The sequence below is a fragment of the Calonectris borealis genome, chromosome 2 (assembly GCF_964195595.1).
Source record: "Calonectris borealis chromosome 2, bCalBor7.hap1.2, whole genome shotgun sequence".
NCBI lineage: Eukaryota > Metazoa > Chordata > Aves > Procellariiformes > Procellariidae > Calonectris > Calonectris borealis.
The window spans coordinates 41,544,566-41,564,459 of record NC_134313.1 but is presented as its reverse complement, the minus strand read 5'-3'; the positions used below and the strand labels follow the sequence as shown (position 1 = coordinate 41,564,459).

The window sequence follows — 19,894 nt, the reverse complement described above, 5'->3', positions numbered from 1 at the left end:
GCACTGATGAGAGTGCCGCGACCACGTGTCTCTGGGATGGTCTTGATAATATGAGGAAGGAAGTGGTAGAAGCACTCATCTGCCACAGGCACCTAAAAATTTAACAGACCAGACAGAGGTGGAGGCCAGGGGAAAGGATGGGAGGAGTAAAGATATTCCAATAAACTAGCCTAAAAATTGAGTTGTTAAAGCTCTTTCTTACAAGATATTTTGCCTCTTTTGACATGGGTAAGCCAATAACACAGGTGGAGCATCGTAGTTATTATGCCATGACTGGAGACTTGATTCTTAAAGAGAAGAAAATGGAATCACTCCTTGAGGAAGAGGAAATTTTTGTCTTAAATTCTGATTACAGTTCAACAGTTTTTATTTTTAATAAGTGCAGCAACCACAGAGGCAGTAAAAAGCAACTATCCTTTGCTCCCAGACGATTATAATCTCAGCTCTGGAAACTTCTTGGAGGGTCCATTTGTAGCAGGGGGCAGAGGGCAAAGCCAGTTAGCCTCCTGCTGGAACTATTTCCTATGTAACTGCCTATTTTCTGCCCATGCTGAGCAAACTTGCATGAGTAAAGATTAATTTTTAAGGGAAAGGTAATATGCAAATATCTTCATTGGTGCTTTTTCTTTATGGAAAGATGGTATCACTTTTCCACTTTCCCATTGCAGACACACAGTGGATGGCACATGTCTGTGCATACATTAACAGATGTGATGCCAGTTATCTTTCATATATGCAGTATGAATCACAGCACCAAGTAATGTTATGATGCTATAGGATCAATAACAATCTAGTTGAAAAACACATATGGATTATTTATGTAATATCCCATAATACATCTTTAGAGGGCCAAAATTCAGTATTTGATTGAAACTGTAAGATTCAAAGCTATGGACTACCATATTTTTGAAGTTAACTTATCAATATACATAAGAAGAAATATTTGGTTTTCAGAGGCAAATTAGTATGTTTTCTATTTTAACCTTGCCAACCTGCTGTGTATCAAACCCCTTGTTAGGGACCTGTTGCTGGCCACTGTCACAACAAAGATTTGGGGCCAGAGGAACCTTTGGTCTGATCCAGTAAACCACTCTCAGGTGTACTTTACAAGACACGTATTCTCACATACTTTACAAGACATGCAGCTGATGGTCTGAAATAACAAAGCAGGAAGCTCAAGACATTTTTTTTGCCTTTTTAGATGAATTTGGTTTTCTTCATTGAGTTCCAGTTACAAGCCATCCCCTTGTTCTTTCTCATAAATAGTCCTGTTCTCCCTTCCACAAAGCCATAATTTCAGCTCCTCTGGTTTTATACCATGTCAGTAGAGGAACTGAATTCCATACATTCAGATATGAATGAAGTAATAAAGGTGAAAAAAAGTGGTAACAAGCACAAGGCCACGGCTACGGTGTGATCAGGAACACGCTCTCTCCTTGCCAGTGCTAAACCTTTCACTCTTTCCTTCCTTCACTGACTTCCTTTCACAGCAAATCCAAGAGATGCCAGTCATGTATATTAAATATGCACAGATCAATCTACAGAGAATATGTGGTGCCTATACCCCTTTGGAGTGCTAGGATATGTGTTATCACACAGAATTTCTTTTGTATAGGTATTTCTGACTAGGAAAATCTGCACCAGAGTGCGATAACCTTGTCTAAGGCATCTCCATCCTCTCCTATCATCTTGGACCTGTGATCCTCTAAGTTGTTCTCACTTTGTGAGGTTTCTGAATAAGAATGCACTGCGTTGTTTTCCCAGGGATAATCCTACCCATCTGTTGTGTAAGTACAAAAGGAGAAATGTGATTTGTATTGAAAGAGAAAGAGACTGCTGAAAAATCCTGCTTCCAAGTGCACTGCAATATTCGTTTGAAAACTGAGATAAAAAAGGAGGAGGAATAAACTATGACCTAAGGAGAGATGGTAGGAAATCTCTCCATTTCTTAGGCTCTCATTTACATGTAAGTCACTTTTAGCTGGCTACTGCAATTCAAATTCAGTTTCACTCTGATAAAACCTTCAATTCTGTTTGAATAAAAGAGCTTTGCAAGTCTGGGGAAAATGGCAATTTGTGTATGCTGTAGCTGCCAATGAATGCTTTTCCTTTTTCCAACATCTTATTACTATTCTCTGCTAAAATGTATACACAGGTACATGTACATTTACTTTCTTTCAGAGAACATTTTATAGGATTCATTTAAAAATAATTCAGGATCATTTGGGGGTTTACTTCAAAAAGAGGCATATCAGATGTAAAGTCCATGTTAAAAGCCAAGGAACCTTGTGAGACACCAGACGTACCTGCCATTACTGGTTTAGTCCTGGCTGACGCGTGTCTCTACTGGGATTTTCTCACCTCCTGGTTTGTTAAATAGGGTATTCATGGTTAATTAATGGAGAAAATACTGACTGGGCACAAAAGGATTTAGGGTAAAGGGTGGACTACAAATGGAATGATACAGTAAGGTGATACCACTGAGGAAGCAATGTCTCTGAGTTGTTTTAGAGGAATGTTGTCTGCAGGACACCAGCAGTTATTCACCTTTACTCACCTCAATTGACCTGCGACTATGTGCTAGCATGAGAGACAAATTTGAGCTAAGTCAAGAAAAGAATAGTAAAAAAAGAAGTCTGGAAAATATGACAATGCAATAAAAGTTGAGGACAACAAGAGATGGGTTATGAATCTTCCTATATATAAAAGTTTACCTTAATAAAAAATGGTAGTGAAAAGTTCCCCATTTCCTTGGGGATAGAAATACAGAATGAAAGCAAATTAAGTAATCTTAAGCAGCATTAGTTAGATTTCTGAAAATTAGAAAACATTTTACAATGATTAAGCTGGTTCAGGACCTGAACAGGTAACTGAGGTGCTCTGTGGACTCCTCATCCCTAGATTTTTTACTGAACTCAGAGGCAAACTAGGATTACTTATGATGATGCACTGCAGGAGATATAAGATGCTGTCAGGTAACTTCCTACCCCCTATTTCTAAGATTAATTTTGCTCTGTCAAAAGCTTCTGAGGAGGATAAACTCAGAAGGTGCTTTAAGATATCTTGCAATTTAAGAACATAAACATTATATCTGTAAGCTCTAAAAGTATCTAAAAGTCCAACAAACTATCTTGTATACAAGAAATGCTGTGTAAAAACAATTTTCCCATCTGGAATTCTGAATACATGCTGGCTGTTTTATGCCTCAATTATATTTGAAAATTAATAGAGCTGATATTTTATGGTGTTCCAGTGTCATTGTTTCCTATAATGGAGCTGTGTCTCCCACTTACTGTGTGCTAAGGGGAATAATGGTCGCAAAACTCATTGTCTCCAAGGTCTATTGCAGCCTTCTTGCTGGACGAGAACCTGTTTGAAACCACTAAATAATGTAGGTATCCTAACTTTGTGAAAAGGTTGCTATGCCTATCTGTGATGTGGGAAATTGCAGAATCTTTAGGTAGGTAGCCCATCTGAAAATAGTCCTCCATCGGGGTCTTTCTGACATCACCCCAAGAAAAGAAGAGAAGAAGTCTAAGAATCAAGAAGAGGTCTAAGAATTAAGGAAAGTATCGATGAGTAAATACTCTGTCAGGAGGAGTATGCAGATGCAGTGGGTGAGAATGGCACTTTCTTGTGTCTGTCTTACTTTCAGAGGTATTGAGTTTTCCCATGGGAGGGAGTTTCTGAAGTACTGATTGCGGCTGTTTGTGAAATGTCGCAGTGCAGACATAGTGTTGGTTACATGTTCATGAAGGGAATGCTCCAGCTAATGCAGGAGCTACATGGCCTGTGCTGTTGGCTACCATCGAGGACAATAGCACAAAGAAGGCTTTCAGAGCTCTTGCTGGCCCTGCTAATCAGCAGCTGCATCCCTACATCCAAGGAAATTTAATTAGTGTAAAGCCACCTTCATCTTAACTCTGAAATACACTGGGGTATGGTTCTGGCACAGCTGAGTATCTATCTAGTGTCCAGGACATTAAATGCTGTTCTTGAATACTACTGGACCTACCAAGCCAAAAATACTGTCTTAGTAGAGTGGGTTTGAACTTTAAGGAGTTTACTGTGTTATCTCATTCAACTGCACTAGAGTCAGGGAAAGACAGTGAATACCAAAGGTTATATTAACATATAATGCAGGGAGGTATCCTACAGGCAATTGTCAAACGTAATAAAATGTAAGGACTTTAAATGCAGCTGCATCAAAACTCTTGCCCAGTCAATCCAGACCATGGCTGTTGAACTGGGTGACTGCTTATTGCATGACGTATCTAAAAGGACATTGCACTCATACTGGCCAGTTGTGCTCACCAGTAACCAATTTCCTACATGAATTTGTTCATTTTTTGCTATCAGCCCTAAACTGGGTCCTAACACACTAGGATGAAAAAAATAAAGCAAGACTTAACCCCCACCCTAGAAAGTTTGTAACCTACATGGACAAGGGAAAAGAAGCATCGAATACCTTCCCTAAATGAAGAAGAGTGTGTCAGGGGGTCGGGGGGTTCCCTGGGGCAGCAGGGCAGGGCCAAGCAGCTTGCAGCTGGCTGCATCGTGGGGCAGGAGTGCACCCGGGCCTAATGGAGGGACTCGCAGGGATTGAACACAGTCAGGCAGTGAATCAGTGACACAGGGAAGAAATAACTCAATGTTTCCTACTTGTCACACCACTGCCTTGAAGACAAGGTCTTCTTTAATCCTGCCTTCCAAAAGATACAGAAGGAAACCTGAACTGGCCCCCACCTGACCCACAGAGAGACTTCAGTCCTGGTCCAGCTCGTACACCAGGGTGGGCAGGACAAATCCCTTTGCCTACTTTTTTCTCCCCTGAAGATACTCTACATCTCCCAAAGGCATGGCGGAAAATAAATCTCTTGGCTGCCGCCTAAGCCTGGCCTAGGCTATGGCTCACTATAAATGTCTACAAATACATCTTCAATAAAAAAATGGTTATTTTGTTATCATGAAGTACCCAGAAAGATAAGAAGTGTTACCATACTAGTGGCATGTTAAGAAAAGCACCATTTGCCAGGCCGGTGCTGCCGAGCAATTAAGGAGGGCATGCAAGTCGTGGACAAGACTCATTTCTTCACGTGGTGAATTGCTCCAATGTGAGCATGGCAGGATAATAGAAAATGAAACAAAGGAAAAAAAATGGAAATAGTTATGCTAGAAGAAGTGCCCAGCATCATGAAGCAGGTATGATTTATAGCTCAGCACCTTATTAGCTGTGTCCTCTGAGGAGAGGCTCTGGCTGGGACCGGCGGAGTGGCAGAGTGGAGGGGTGAAGTACTGCGGCCAGGCGGAGGGCAGGAAGGTGTCCATCAGTGTCCTGCGCGCACAAGGTCCCACTGTGCCAGCGCTGTACTCTGTCATGCAGTTTCCTACTTCTGGAATGAAAAATGGCTTAATTCATACCTAGAGTCATGTTGTGGGGCCCTTAATAAAACTAGTACACATGACTAGATCAGAATAGGTGAACTAAACGTCTGTTTTCCGACTTTCATGAAACTATGATTTAGAAGATTGCATGGCTGAAGCCAGGGAACTTCATTATCTAGTTCTTTCAAAAGCATACATAGGGTTCATGCATTTCCAAAGAGCAAGAAGACAAAGAAAATTTTTTTTCATAACATCTGATTCAGCAATGCATATACTCACATGCTTGTGAACAACTCCAACAAATTCAACTATAGACACAAAATGCAGCAATGAGACTATTCATAAGCTTTACATTAGACATTTGCTTAAGTATCTTATGGCTTAATATTCTTCTCATGCAGAAGTGAAATCAATGCATTTACTTGACTGTTAAGCACTGTTGATTAATACCAAATTTGCAAAATATTAACCAAAGCTAAGTAAACTGAATGCAATGGAATGGAAACATGAAGCATTCTGGCAGATCAGGGAAAAAACCAACATGGAGAGGCTGGAAGCACACTGTTTTTTGTGTGTTTTTGTGGAGTGAAACTAACTGCAGCATATTGGCATTCATTTTGCAAAGACTTGATCACTTGTAGTTTTTCTCTGATATTGCCGTAAGGCCTTTTCAGTAACTTTTTTTGAAGTCAAAGCTTTGGCTAGAATAAAGAGGAGTATGTACTACAGTTGCTTTTAAGTGAATTAATTCTGCTGTTGTAACAAATGTGTTGTAAGACTGTGGTTATATCTATAGGAATGAATTCTCCCTGCCTCATTTTCCCTGTTCAATACTGTGTAGACTGTGAGGCAGTAACAGACAAAAAAGGACACCCAATGTAGTATTAACCACCCCTGCACCTTTAACAAGCCATCCCATGATACCAAATTACAGCTTTTCTATATTAAATCTTCCAAAGGCCATAACTTCCCTGTTATGGTGCAAGCATCTCCAGTGTCATGTCCAGAAAGGTAGGCTTTGCTACTTTTAAAAAAGACTTCAAGGTGCAGCTATTCCAATTGTCGTGGTTTAATCTGGCAGGCAGCCAAATACCACGCAGCCGCTTGCTTGCCCCCTCCTCCCCCCCCAGTGGGATGGGGAGAGAATCGGAAGGGTAAGAGTGAGAAAAAACTCGTGGGTTGAGATAAAGACAGTTTAATAGAACAGAAAAGGGAAAATAATAATAATAATGATAATGCTAGAGTATACAAAATGAGTGATGCACAATGCAATTGCTCACCACCCGCGCTGACTGATAACCAAGTAGCGATCGCTACTTCCTGGATCACACCTACCATTCATATACTGAGCATGACATCACATGGTATAGAATACCCCATTGGCCAGCTGGGCTAGCTGTCCAGGCTGTGCTCCCTCCCAGCCTCTGCTTGGTAGCATGGAAGCTGTCCTTGGACTAGGAGGGTACTTAGCAACAACTGAAAATGTCAGTGTTTTATCAACATTCTTCTCATACTAAATCCAAAACACAGCACTAGGAAGAAATTTAACTCTATCCCAGCCAAAACCAGGACACCAATAAACCATAATATGTTCATGGTAACACCCAATCCCTTACTTTCTTAACACCAAACCAGTTAGATCTCAAGGAAAATTAATTGTGACTTTCTGTTTTCATAAAGGTTTTTTTATGGGAAGGAATAGATGAAAAAATCAAGTGTTTCTTTGTAAACAAGCTTGTACCAATGACTGCATGCAACTGTTTTCCAGAAAACAAGAGGAAGTAAAGAAGGGATGATTTATTTGTTCAAGACTTCCACGTTTATCTCTAATACTGAAGTTTTCCTTCTGGCATTTTTCTCATTTGGGTTGACAGTTGGACACGATGATCTTAGAGGTCTTTTCCAACCTGTATGATTCTATGATTCTATGATTCTATGATTCTCAAGGCCATGAAACTAGATTTGCTGTGGCAATGTCTGCTAATCCTTTTTCTGCCTCTTTTTGCTGACTTTTGACAAAACAGGGCCTCCCGGTATCTTCACCGAAGTCATTACTACTGCTTGTGTTTGGAGTGAAGATCCTGGTTGTTCCAGTTAGATGGTTCTAGAGCTGCCTCCTACAAATACCAATGTGAGGTCTGGCAGGACATCATTGTGCATTGAGTTCAAAAGCACAAAAATTTTGGCTGTCTACCGTTTTCTACTTAATTGCTACATATGTTTCTCCGTTATTATTAATAGAATGAGTAATGTAGAGTAGGGACTTCAATTAACCATATTACTTCAGTAATTGTCTGTATTGACTATGTGAGAATTCTTCTTAGAAGTGTGAAAAAAAATTGAATTGATTATATTAGCTTCACAATAAAAACCAATACAAACAGAAACAGAAGAGTATAAAACATTACATCATCAATGAACAATTACCTGTTGTTTAGGAAACTAAAAGGCAGCCCTTTCCCCCAGAAACAGCAAACCCTGGAACAGTGGTTGCCAGAAGGCAGAGACTAAACATCCACACATATAAGTATACTCTACTTTACAGAGGTTAGAATGATTTAGGAGGTTGCTGATAACTTGTGTAAAAAGAAATTAATGAAACTTTTCTTTCAGAATTCCTAACATTGCAAGTCACATGAAATTCTGTCTTCAACACAACTGAATTTTAATAGTTTATAAACCACTTAAATTGTTTTTCACTGGTAATTCCTGAGAAAATTCGATTGTCTGCCAAAGTAATAACATTACTATTCCAAGGCAAGGACCACATTGCACCTGCAACACTAATCTACACTCTACTGGGAATTGGCATGTACCAAAAAATTGTACTTGGCTTCAGGGGAATAGAGGATAACAGGCTGAGCTTCCTTTCACCATTACCATATATTCAATACAAGGCTCCACAATCCTATTTCTGCATTCTTTGGGATCTCAACTTAAACAGTTACTACTCACCACTGCTATCAATACGTGACACAAAGATCCATCCTGTCCCATCCAGGAAAAAACCTTCATGGTGCTAGAACATGGAATTTGTAATCTTGGTTAAAAGGCAGAGTTTACTGCAGAAATTTAAGGATTCAAATCCTGATAATGAAATCAAGTAAAGCATTGATTAAATGCTTCAGGTAGATTGACCATTCTTTTCTTTTTTTTAAAATACGGAAGTTATGTATCAAGCCACTGCATTCACAGAAAATGAAGTACTCAAAAATTATGAAGTACTGGTCTTAGAGTTTTAAAATATTTTTCCCTTTGTGATTATGGTATATGAAATCATACTTAAAAATTGATTATAGCCTATTTTGTTCACTGTTCCTGCACAGGGGGCATTTTGAGAACAACTGTAACCCTGGCAGTTTCTAATTTTCAATTTGCGACCTGTACGTTAATATTTTTGTTCCATAATTGCTTCATCTATTTCAAGAAATCCAGTCTAAATACAATTTTATTTCTAAATAAGCTGGGCCAGTCCCATTAATTTATTCAGGTTGCTGCTTTGGAAAAATTTCCACTTGGCTTTTTGTGTTGCAGGGAGTCCTTCTAGGTTCACCTCATTTCCCTTTGTCTTGCAGTTCTCTCAGAAAACCATATTTTGCAACTTCAAGGCCAAAAAAACCAAAAACAAGATCCTTCCAAAGGACTATTTTGCCAAAGAAACCCTGTATATCCCCGGAAAGCTCACTTCTTCACTTGCAAAGCATCAAGTGGTTGTAGCTGTCTCTGGATCTGAATATTTTTTGTTCCTCTTACCTGACTTATTCTGCGTAAGTGGTAGTAAAATCCACAGAAAAAGATATTTATCTTCCTTTAGGCAGACCTCTTTTGGTCCATTACTGTCATCCATACAAAAATACACTTAGTAAAAGACTAGCGATGATACATAGTGTAGAGCTGATTGTACTTGATTTCTCTATTCAGTAATTCCCCTTCAAAAGGAGCAATTGCCTCACTCACTGGAGTCATTACAGAAGCAGTTGTCATTCATACTGCCTACAGAATTAAATTCAACACTAGCTCCTAAGGTTTCTCCTACAATGTGGTATGATTCAGACTGATGGTGTCTTCCATAACTTTTGTTTTCTACTTGGCAGTAGTAAAATTCATTCAGTTATCAGTCTTTTGTTGATTGAAATATTAGGGAGTCATGTGTCTGTGGAATCCAGATCTCCCAGAGCAACTTCTTGTCATCTGCTTTCCACATGGGAGGCCCGATAATTAACGAAGTCTGAGAAAAACCTGGAAAACATGAGTAAGAAGACATACCTTTTCTAATTCCACTGGTAACATTTGACCAGACTCTTCATTGTTGTGGATCGCATCACGCTTTTTCTCATTAAGGATTCTGTGAAGTCTGGAGTTTTCTACAGATATCTCTCATTTACACTTTCAGTGGATTTCTGGGAAAAAAAATCTGCTCTCTTAGGGGAAATGGTTGTTTTCATTCCTTCACTTTCTTCAATGATGTTGCGTGAAATACAATCCACTCAAAAGTGGCTAGGGTGAAAACTGCTCATTTTTCTTGAGTCTCATAGCACTGCATATCCTTTTCAGCGTAACTGTGCAAAGCAGTTTCTTTGTGGCTGGCAGCATCATGATCCCATACACTTTTAACAGTCTTCTCTATTTCATAAATCTACACAGGTTCATTTTTTTCTGATCCTTCTCCCCTGCTCAGTTGAATCATTATAGCAAGTTTCCATCATCATAGTTTCTGAAGAGATCTGCAGTTAATTTTTCCTAGATTGCTGTCTTATGAATCTTTATAGCATCTGTTTTGAGTTCCCCAACGATCATTTCTGCATCAATAATATCAAGTTCCTCCATCTTGTAAGCTATATCAAAGTTGTCTATTGTTCCAGTGGGAAACCTCTTTGATATATAAAGCTTGACACATCTTTTTATTTGCTTATAAGAAATTATTAGAATATTTTCATGTCTGTCTTTTATTGGCCCTGAATGGCTTTAACTAAAATAATTTATAACCCTTTTTGTGATTGACATCACTTTTGTATATCTTTTTAACGTCTGCCACTTTCACTGCCCAGATTTAGGTATAAGCTTATTTGCCTGATTTAATAGCCTTTTTAGGTGTTTACTAAGATATACTTGCGTTTCTATTTTTTGCCACTTCTTCTTCTCATGTCTTGATAACCTCTTACCCAATATTTCTGAAGAGATTCAGCTTTGATTATTTGCCTTTGATGATGATATCCCACATGGCTTCATCAGCCTGTTCTTGCTGTTCTTGAAAAACCCTGATATGCTCTCCACCAGACAGGCATAGGGACCGCTGAGCTTCTGCAAGCTTTTTAATAACATCATCATTTTTTTATTATCCTCTATATTATGATAGTTAAAATGTCATTTTTACTGGAGAGAGGTTGTAAGACTGTGATGTTTCTGATTGTTTTCTTTGCAAATTATTGCTTTGTTTTCATTGGTGGCATTGCTGCTCACTGCCTGTACCTGCTCTGCTGTTTGCTTTCATTCCTCCTGAAAGGAGGAATATAACATGGTCTCTCTGTTTCTCCATTATAACACATGGTGATACCAAAACTACTTTATAAATCTTTCTATGGAGATATACATTACTATCACAGGGTGATCTTGCCAATGAAGATACACAGGCCATTTTCCACCGCCTTCATGTGAACCATTTCTAGACATGCCACTACCGCGGGGTCTGTCTCTGTGTGTGCATTCATTTCACACAGGCCAAGGAGGATGTCGCACTGACTTAATAAAGTCCACTGGGATATTGTATTTTTCTTTTCCTTCTTCATGTTATGCTTTTGTTAGGGACATAGTACTGCAACACTGTCACCTTCACGCGCATGTCTGGAATTACCCATAACTCGGTCTCAGTTTACTGTGTCTTTTCACCATGATCAGCTCTGCTTTTCCTACTGGATAGAGCGTCATTTCTTGAGCCTGATGCAATCTGCTCCTGACCATCTGGCCTCACTTAGTTTTCCAGTTTTCTTATGATGTTTTCTGACTTTTTTCAGCCTGCAGAATCAAACGTACCTTCCATAACTCTGTACACAAGAAAAAGGGACCCTTCAGCAGAATATTTTTCAAAATATGGGCTGCTTTCACAGGCAAATTTTGACTCTCATCTGTCAAGCACACCTATTGTACACTATCTGTGGCTCTAAAAGTCTGATATTCAGATGGACCAGATTTCTCCTCTGACCTTAGAGCTTCATAGAGATTTCAGACTAGGTACTAGAAGGAAAGAGGTGACTTTGTGCATACCTTTTGGGTTCATTGTCAGCTTATGATTACCAACTGAAAGTTCATTACTGTAATTTCAAGCACACAGAAGGAGTCTGCTTCTTAGCTGAACAGTTAAACTTTCCAACAGAGATAGAGAAAAGTGAGTTTCTGAATGAATTTCCAGGCATTTTGCTACATTTTTCAAAGCTTTCTGGACTGATGAGTGCTGTGTGAGTAACCAGGTGCTGTTTGAATATCCACAAGTGATAATATGACTTTTGTAGTTCTGAACTCAGCACTCTCATAATATATGCATTGGTGAGCAGTTACTTGATTTTAACTTTACTATTTGATCTAGTCATCATTGAGGTCTGCTGTAAGAATGACTGATTGCAACCAAAGGGGCAATTAGATAATTTTGTTAGAATTGTCTAAGGTAAAATATGTAAATATGCCATTTAGTTAGCTAATCAAAAATCTTCCTGTGAAGTTTGTATTAAAGTCTTTTCAGAAAAGTTAATAAATATACAGATGAATTCTTGCCTTGCACATAAAAGTAGCCCTGATACTTCAGTCAGAGAGTAGGATTTGTAAGTGGCAAAATTATGTTATCATAATGCTCAGCAGTATTATTCTTTTGGCAGACGTAGGTGACATAAGTGGTGACGTGACAAAAAGTAAATGGAAAGTTGTGTAGGTTAGTGAACATCCGCAAAAATTGTGGAATACTCTAGAATGACCTTGAAAAGCAGCATTTATTATGCAAAGAAGTCTAAGTGCAGTGCAGGAACATGTTGGATTTTAATACGTGACCACATCTTGCATGTAGATCCCTTACCCTCTCTTCACTCTATGCAGTTTCTTCTGGGTTTTCAATTACTTTTAACCTTTTAAGGAAAACATCAGGTCATTATGGACAGCACAATTAAGAAGTGTACTTATTGTGCAGTGGTGGTCAGAAAAGTTAATTAGATGTTAGGCTGCATTAAGAATGAGACCGAGAACAAATAGGAAAAGATAACATATTCTTTTATGTATGCTGATATTCCAAACTCACCTTGAATACTGAATTCACTTTACATTGTATCATCTCAAAAAGAAGGGGCTGTAAAAAATATAACTGTCCAAAAAAAAGAAAACGAAAGGAATTCATTAGCATTATGAACAAGTGAGGTAATTACATCAGAAGGGAGCAAGAAGTCCGGGGCTATTTCAAATGGAAAAATGTTGAAGATGCAGTAGAGATATAGCTAGAGGATTCATACAGAGAAAACAGGGAGAATTCAGCAGGGAGACTGAATTGGTGATGCCATTTGTACCTTCTTCTAATAACAGAACAAAGGAGCTGTATAATTGCTTTCTGTGATTAAACTGTAGCTTCATAATGTTCAAAAGAAAATCCTTTGCCTTCTTGTAATGAAAAATTAACTTGTGGAACGCAATGATGTAAGACATTGAGCAAATAGCTTAGTGTGATGCAAGGATGGATTGTGGTGCCAAGAGGGAATACGAAAAGGCTAAGCAATCACACAGAGTAAAACAAAACAACAGAGGTAATCAATCCTAATGCTGCTAACCATAAGCCATTCATGTACCAGCATTCGTTTTGTTCATTATTACTACAGCTGTGCTTTGAGAGAACAGTATCACAGCATCGGAAAGAACATGACAGGAGATTAAAAACTACCTCTCAAACAGTATCCTGAGCTGTGACCATCATTCTGTTCCCACATGTCATCTCCTAAATTTCTAACAGTGGAAACCACTAACCTGAAACCACCATGGACTCCCTGACTGTGCTTATGCTGGAACATACTCTTTGCCCACCTTCCCCATGCTCCTCGCACGGGACATTGCATTTGGGACTATCCAGACAAATTACCGCAGTGGCTCTGTAGTATTGATTTATTGATTGCATTTAGGGGTTGTAGCGTAGGACTTTTAATAATTTCCACAGTATCATAACACACTGCCTGTGATTGTCACTTATTCCTTCTCAACAGAGAAATTTGCACAGTGTGTAAGCACGATATTGCTGTGGGTACTAAAAAGGCAAGACAATCACCAGAGTGTAGCTCAGAAATACTGCCTCCTGAAGGAATAAAACAAATCCACAGCCAGAGGAACAGCCATATTGCACCTGAGATTCAATTCTGGCCTTTCCTTTCAGCAGCAGGCTGCAAAGCAGAGCTGCACACTGCTCCTGAAGGGCTTCACCCCTGCACGGCGCTGAGCGCTCTGCCTGGAGCCCAGCCAAGCCATTAGCCTGGCGGCTGGGCTGCCCTACGGCACCCAAGTGGACTCCTGATGTGCGATCGCTAAGCTTGTGCTGTGCTGAGTTGCAGTCGGTTGCCTGCTCCATTTGGGATCAAGTTTCTGGAGAGCTCAGGGAGGGATTTTTTGAGTTCTCAGGAGTGTAACAATTTTATGCTTTGTCTTGGACTGATTCCTTGCTAGATGGTGTAACAAGTCCCTGGGCTGAGGCAAAGGGAAGAGCAGACGTCACCTCCTCACTCCCCTGTGTAGGTCTCTTTGGTGGAAGCTGGTGCCACCAGGGGTCCAAAGAGCCCCACCACCTGCACTCTCCCTCCCCAAGCACAGGTCCTCGTTTTTCAGCCAAATTACACGTAAGAAAGGGTCCTTGCACACTCACATTAACATCAGGGACAGAGTATTCATTCGTTAAGGGTGCCCACAATATGAATGAGTGTATGTAGGAGGAGATTCGTAACACTGACTTGAATGCGGAGCGTGTAATTCAGGGGCTATTGGTTGCTATGGAGTTCAACTGAAGTGGAAAGTGACAGCAAAAAACCTCATAATACTTGTATATAGAAAAACCTCGAGCAGAAACATAACATGGGGAATATTTTTATATCTTTCATAGAGCCACTGAGAGGTAATTTTTGCATGATAAAAGAATAAACCGATATAGTTTCTTTCTGCAGGCTGGCACATTTCCCTTTCATAGGCAATGGCAGAGGCTTCCAGCTCACTCCAAGCAGGAATTCAAAGCCAGCCAGATATCTGTGGGTGACTGGCCTCCGTTCAGTTATAAGCTAAGCCGTGGATTTCTGATGTTGTTAAATACAGTGCAGGTCTCAGCTTAGTCTACTCTAGTCTTTACATCCAGTGCCCTGTTGGACTAACCATTTCCAAAGAAAAAAATCAGTACACTTATCTATCCAGTCTGTTATTGTGGATGTAAAGTTACTTTGGAATTTTATTTATAGACTCACACAGATGCTGTGGGGAAAACTTGTTATCTTTTCATTACAAAACAGAGCGATGCCTGTCTGAAGCTGACATACCGGAACAGCCTAAGATAGCTACACTGGATGTGACAGAAGAATAATTTGGAGCTATGACATTAACTTAATTTAACCCGTGTTTTACTCAGTAGGATTTTTATCTGAATATATTCTGGTTCTACAGAGAAATAAAAAAAATCTTATACTTAACTTTGGTATGGCAAAGGAAGGGTTGGTACCCCACAAAATAAGAAAACATCTCAGATTGTTGTGTAAGAATTTCTCCAGTTTGCGTACTGGTGAATTATTCATATCTTTGCAGCTAACGAGTTTAAATGGCTTTGAATTGTTCTACGAAGACAGTTACCCACAGCTGGTCAAAATATTTGTTGTGAACATTTGCTGTGAATGCAACCCATTTTCTCTGTGAATCGTAGACAAGCCTTGCTAATTTCTGTCCACATATGTGCTATTCAGACCTCAGACAGATGAGACAAACAAGCCCTTTTCAGTGCATGAGTCAGCTGTGAGCTCCTCTGTTCGACTGTTCATCTTCTCTGGTGCAGGATTAGTCAAGTGAGTCACCACGTTTATTCACGATTCTTCATTTTGCAGTTATTCTTCCTGGTTATTCTTCAGCCAAGGGCTGCCCGGCATTGTGCGGGGTTCATATGAGGGGCCTTTCCTCACCAAAATGTCGTAAAATGTGAAGATCAGGTCTTGCAACGGTTGGACTGATTGCTATTTCCCTCTGATGCCAGAGAGGCAGGGTAGCTACTCATGATCATGAGTTTGAATCAAGACATGAATCCCCAAGGACTGTATGTCAGTAATTTCCAGTGCTTTTTTCAGTAGAGGTAAGTTTTAAATTTCTAAAATAAATATGCACATTAAAACATCCTAGATGTTTTCTAAGAACACATTATCGGAAGTTGGGGCTTTCTTATCAATACTTCATGAGCAGAAAGGAGAATTTAATCTGCTGAAATAAATGACTTTGTATGATTTATGAACACCTGTTCAAAACACAATGCTGACTGATTCCAAGGGCTTTTCCATGAACACCGTACCTTGGCTGCATGTGGGAGCAATTCGAAATGCTCCTTCCCGGGTTCTTCCTCCTCCACCAGCATCGATCTGCTTGTTGTTCACGTCTTCTTTTCTAAGCCTTTCCTTACATCTTCTTCAGTTTCGATTAGCTCAAATAATATGGGGCAACCTGAGCATGTTTTTCTGGTCCTTCTTCTTTCCCCTTCCTCTTCTGCACATTACTCCCAGTGGGAATCCATCTTGCAGGGCAGTGCCAGCTCTCCCCCCATTAGAAGCTAAGCGAGCGTTTCTGCTCTCCCTTGGTGATTTACTGTGTGGGGAGAGAACAAAGCGAGATGTGGCCTCTTACCTGATTTGTATCTATGCCATGTTTGCAGCTTGCTAATCATTATTCAGCCTTGGCCATAGCTTTTTTGTGAGGTGTACTATACTGTCTTCTCTTCTCAGATGATCAAACAGACTCAATGAAAACAGTTTTATATTGCTCAGTCTTTTGTTAGCTTATGTTAAATATGCTGGTGTTGCAAGTTCACTTCTTCGTTACATTTAAAAGGTGATAAGTTCATTGGTTTGGTATCCCAAACCGTTTTTTTAACAATTAAAGAAATCCCTTTTATCTACATTTGCATTTAACTAAGCACCTTTTAAGAATTACAGGAGAGAGGCTCTTACCACATACTAACCTAGGGATGTTAAGCTGAGTTGTCTGCAACTGCCAAGATAACACTGGTCCCAACTTTGTTAGCCTGCTGTCTTGTGGGACAGTCAGGATTTTTAGTGACAGTTTGTTTTTGCTTACTACCAGACAATCTTAATGGCTTCAGCTGCCAGTACTTCTGCACGTTCATACTTTTAACCATCTGAATAATCCAATTAATTTCACTAGCATGCCTGAAACACAGCCTGTGCTTAAATGTTCAGAGGCAATAATGTCAAAAGCCTTTACTGATGCTATCTTCTCCAAAATGTATCACTTTCTTGCAGCGTGTCTTATTTGACCCCTTATTTTCCAACAGTCCCTCAGCTTTATTATCCACGTATCTCTTCAAAATGACTGGTGGCAGACATGCAAATAGATCATTTAATTTCCCTGCAATGTCTTTATCCCCTTTAATTGTTCCCATTGCACCCTGGTACTCCACTGAGCCTTTTGATTCTCTCACAACCTGCTTACGCCTCTTATAATTAAGTAATTTCTTCTTATTTATTTTCATGTTATGCCTTTGGCTAATCTCTCCACCAAATCCCTCAGCTAAACCATCTTCATTTTTGTTTTACATTATTGTTCCTTACCACTAGTTTCTGTCGGGCTAACTTCCCATTTTCCAAAGGATGTTTGAAGAGCCTCTTTTGTGGTACCTTTCCATTCAGCCAAGGCAGATAGGCACTCTCCCTCTCTCCTCCTTTTTGTCTGTCTGGGGCTTGTGCAAATCTTTTGTAACTCATTAGTGGCTCACTTCAGTAGGCTCCATGCTGAATCCTTACAGCACCTTAGACATTACCCTTTGTGTAGTAGTAATTTATTTCACTTTTTTTTTTTTGTGAGAGGGTTAAACTGGTGGGGAGGGGGTTTGGAGGAGGGAATGAAACATTAAGCAAAGGAACAAAAGAGATGGACTAATAGAAAGTGGTTCTGTGTTCATGCATAGAAAATGATTTGGATGCAAATCAGTCACACAGCTGAATGATTTGTCTCAAAGCCTCACGATTAGGGAGCAGAGGGCTTCAGCCTCAAGTGGCACTCTGTCTGATTTCTGTCCAGACCCTGCATTCATAAAACAGCGTGCCTGCAAACAGCCCACCTGGAGGACTTGTGCACTGCTTTCATCTCTCCTTGTACTCATCTGAAAAACTTCTTTGTGTTCACTTTGAGTTATTTCCTACACCATGTCTTAAAACTGTAAATACATGGCAGGGGGGGATCTGGGCGGGAGACAGCCAGGTTAGTTACACACTAAGAAAACTGGGTGCCGTATCTCCCAAGAAATAATTTCTACTGAAAGTACAGGGAAGTACAGGTAAGAAATTGCTTGATAACCTGGTAATGTATGTAGACACGTAAACAAAGATTGGAATTCCTAAGGATAGAGTCTGAGAGAAAGATTTTGCTTAATCAAATGAAATATTTCATTGTGATTTAGAGTTTAAGTGTATTATAGAAGATGCCTTGTATACACCATTTCCATACAGCCCTACTGAAATCATTCCACAGCCTTTAAAAACATCAGAGGTAGCAGGATCATGAATATGAGTTTGCATCTTCTATTAAGAAAACTTCCTCCCCAAAATAAAGGATGAAACCTTTTCTGATCACAATGTGGATCTATTTTCACACCTTCAGTAATAACAAGTTTTCAGTTCGTGTTAAGATTTGCAAATGAGGGGTTAAATCAAGCTCTGGATTAGTCCATCTTTCCCAGTCTAGCCAGAAAGCCCATCCATAAATGATGATATCATTCTGTGTTGATGCCAACAAGAGAAGAGAAGGCTGGAGTGTGTGTGAGGACACTTTTGGAGACACTGCACACCTCTGAGACCTTCCTTGGGGCAGTTCTTGTGGAAGGCTGACCCTCTTGAATAGAGATGCTGGAGTAGAGTAATGTAGGATATATTAAATAGATATGGTCTAGGGGTGCAACTGCTTTTTTCATCACTGAAAGTGTAGTAATTTAATGCTGCTGTGTGAAAGTCATCACCCGTTTCAGCTGGGCAGTGGGTAGTATATTCATATCACAATTTTTTTGAAATAAATTTAGTCTGAAAATAAATGTCAGTTGCAAACCCAGTCGGTATGCCTTTACCTTATGTTGCTAAGGAAAGTACTCCTTCAGTTTGTCTGTTTAGCACAGCTTCCCCATATGATTTGAAAAGGTCAAGGTTGTCCTGTGACTGCAAATGAGGGTACCTAGCAGCAACAAAGTTAAGTATCTTTAAGTTCTATGTATTGCAAGTTGCCTCAGCAATTATACTTCAGAGAAGCTTCTAACTTAGGCAGAAAAGCACAGTTCAGGAAGAGCTTTTTCAAGGGACCGTGTCTTTAGAGAAGGAATGTACATTTCACTCAAAACCTGCTGAGAGAAAAGAGAAAGAATAAGAAAACACTTCACCATTTACTTCTAATAGAAATTTATCATGTGTTGCTGCCTTTCAGGGGTAGAGGTCTTGATGGTAGAGAAGTTTGTTTTGACTGCACATACGTTTTTTTCTCTCAGGCAGAATTTGAAACAACGCTCTTGTAGGCTTAGATGACTTGTTTTAAATTAAAGAAAACAGCAGAAAAGGATTAAATGAAAATCTCCATGGGAGAACATGGTGTGAGCCTTCCCTGTAATAGACCTCAGGCCTCATCAAAATTTGAGAATTATGCAGAGATAAAACAGACTGCAATAACGGTATGTTACAATTTCATTTTACAGAAGTTTAAGCTGTACTTTCTGAAGCTTTCCTTGCTGCTTGTTCTCTAGAAGAATCTGTTGTTTATAAATCATCTTAATGGAAAGGACAGATGATGAGAGGCCCTGATTCAGCTTGCTCAGGTGTAAATATGGAATAAGTCATTAAAGAGTCCAATTCTCGCTTTCATAAAACGCGTGAGATGGAAGTAGAGAGCAGCCCAGACTTCTCAGTACAGACTTTCATATTAAAGGAAACATTTCAACATTTCTTCTCTGTCACTTGCTATCCCCTTCAGGGCCTCCAAGGTTTCTATTTATTCTCCCAGAGCTGAGGGAAGCCTTGCAGCCAGCTTATTGGTAGCTACTAATTAATAAACTCTTCCCATTTTGAGTGGATGTAGCTATTTTCCATGTTGCATTTGGTTCGCGGAAATAAGGCAACAGTCAAACTTTATTGTGCAAAGCCTTGGATCATTCCCTCCACTCAAGCAGGAAGCCAGGGAGCCTAGTTGTAACTGTACCATTTATATTAATATCGTACTGATTTATTTGCTTTCCTGATTTTCTTCTTTACAATAGAAAGAAAAGAAG

The 19,894-nt window shown here is 39.6% G+C and overlaps 1 protein-coding gene across 1 annotated transcript in view; it reads left to right on the top strand.

Annotated features, from left to right (window-relative positions):
• CLVS1 (clavesin 1) overlaps positions 1-19,894 on the top strand; it is a 106,488-nt gene that overhangs the window by 18,372 nt on the left and 68,222 nt on the right. The window lies entirely within an intron of this gene.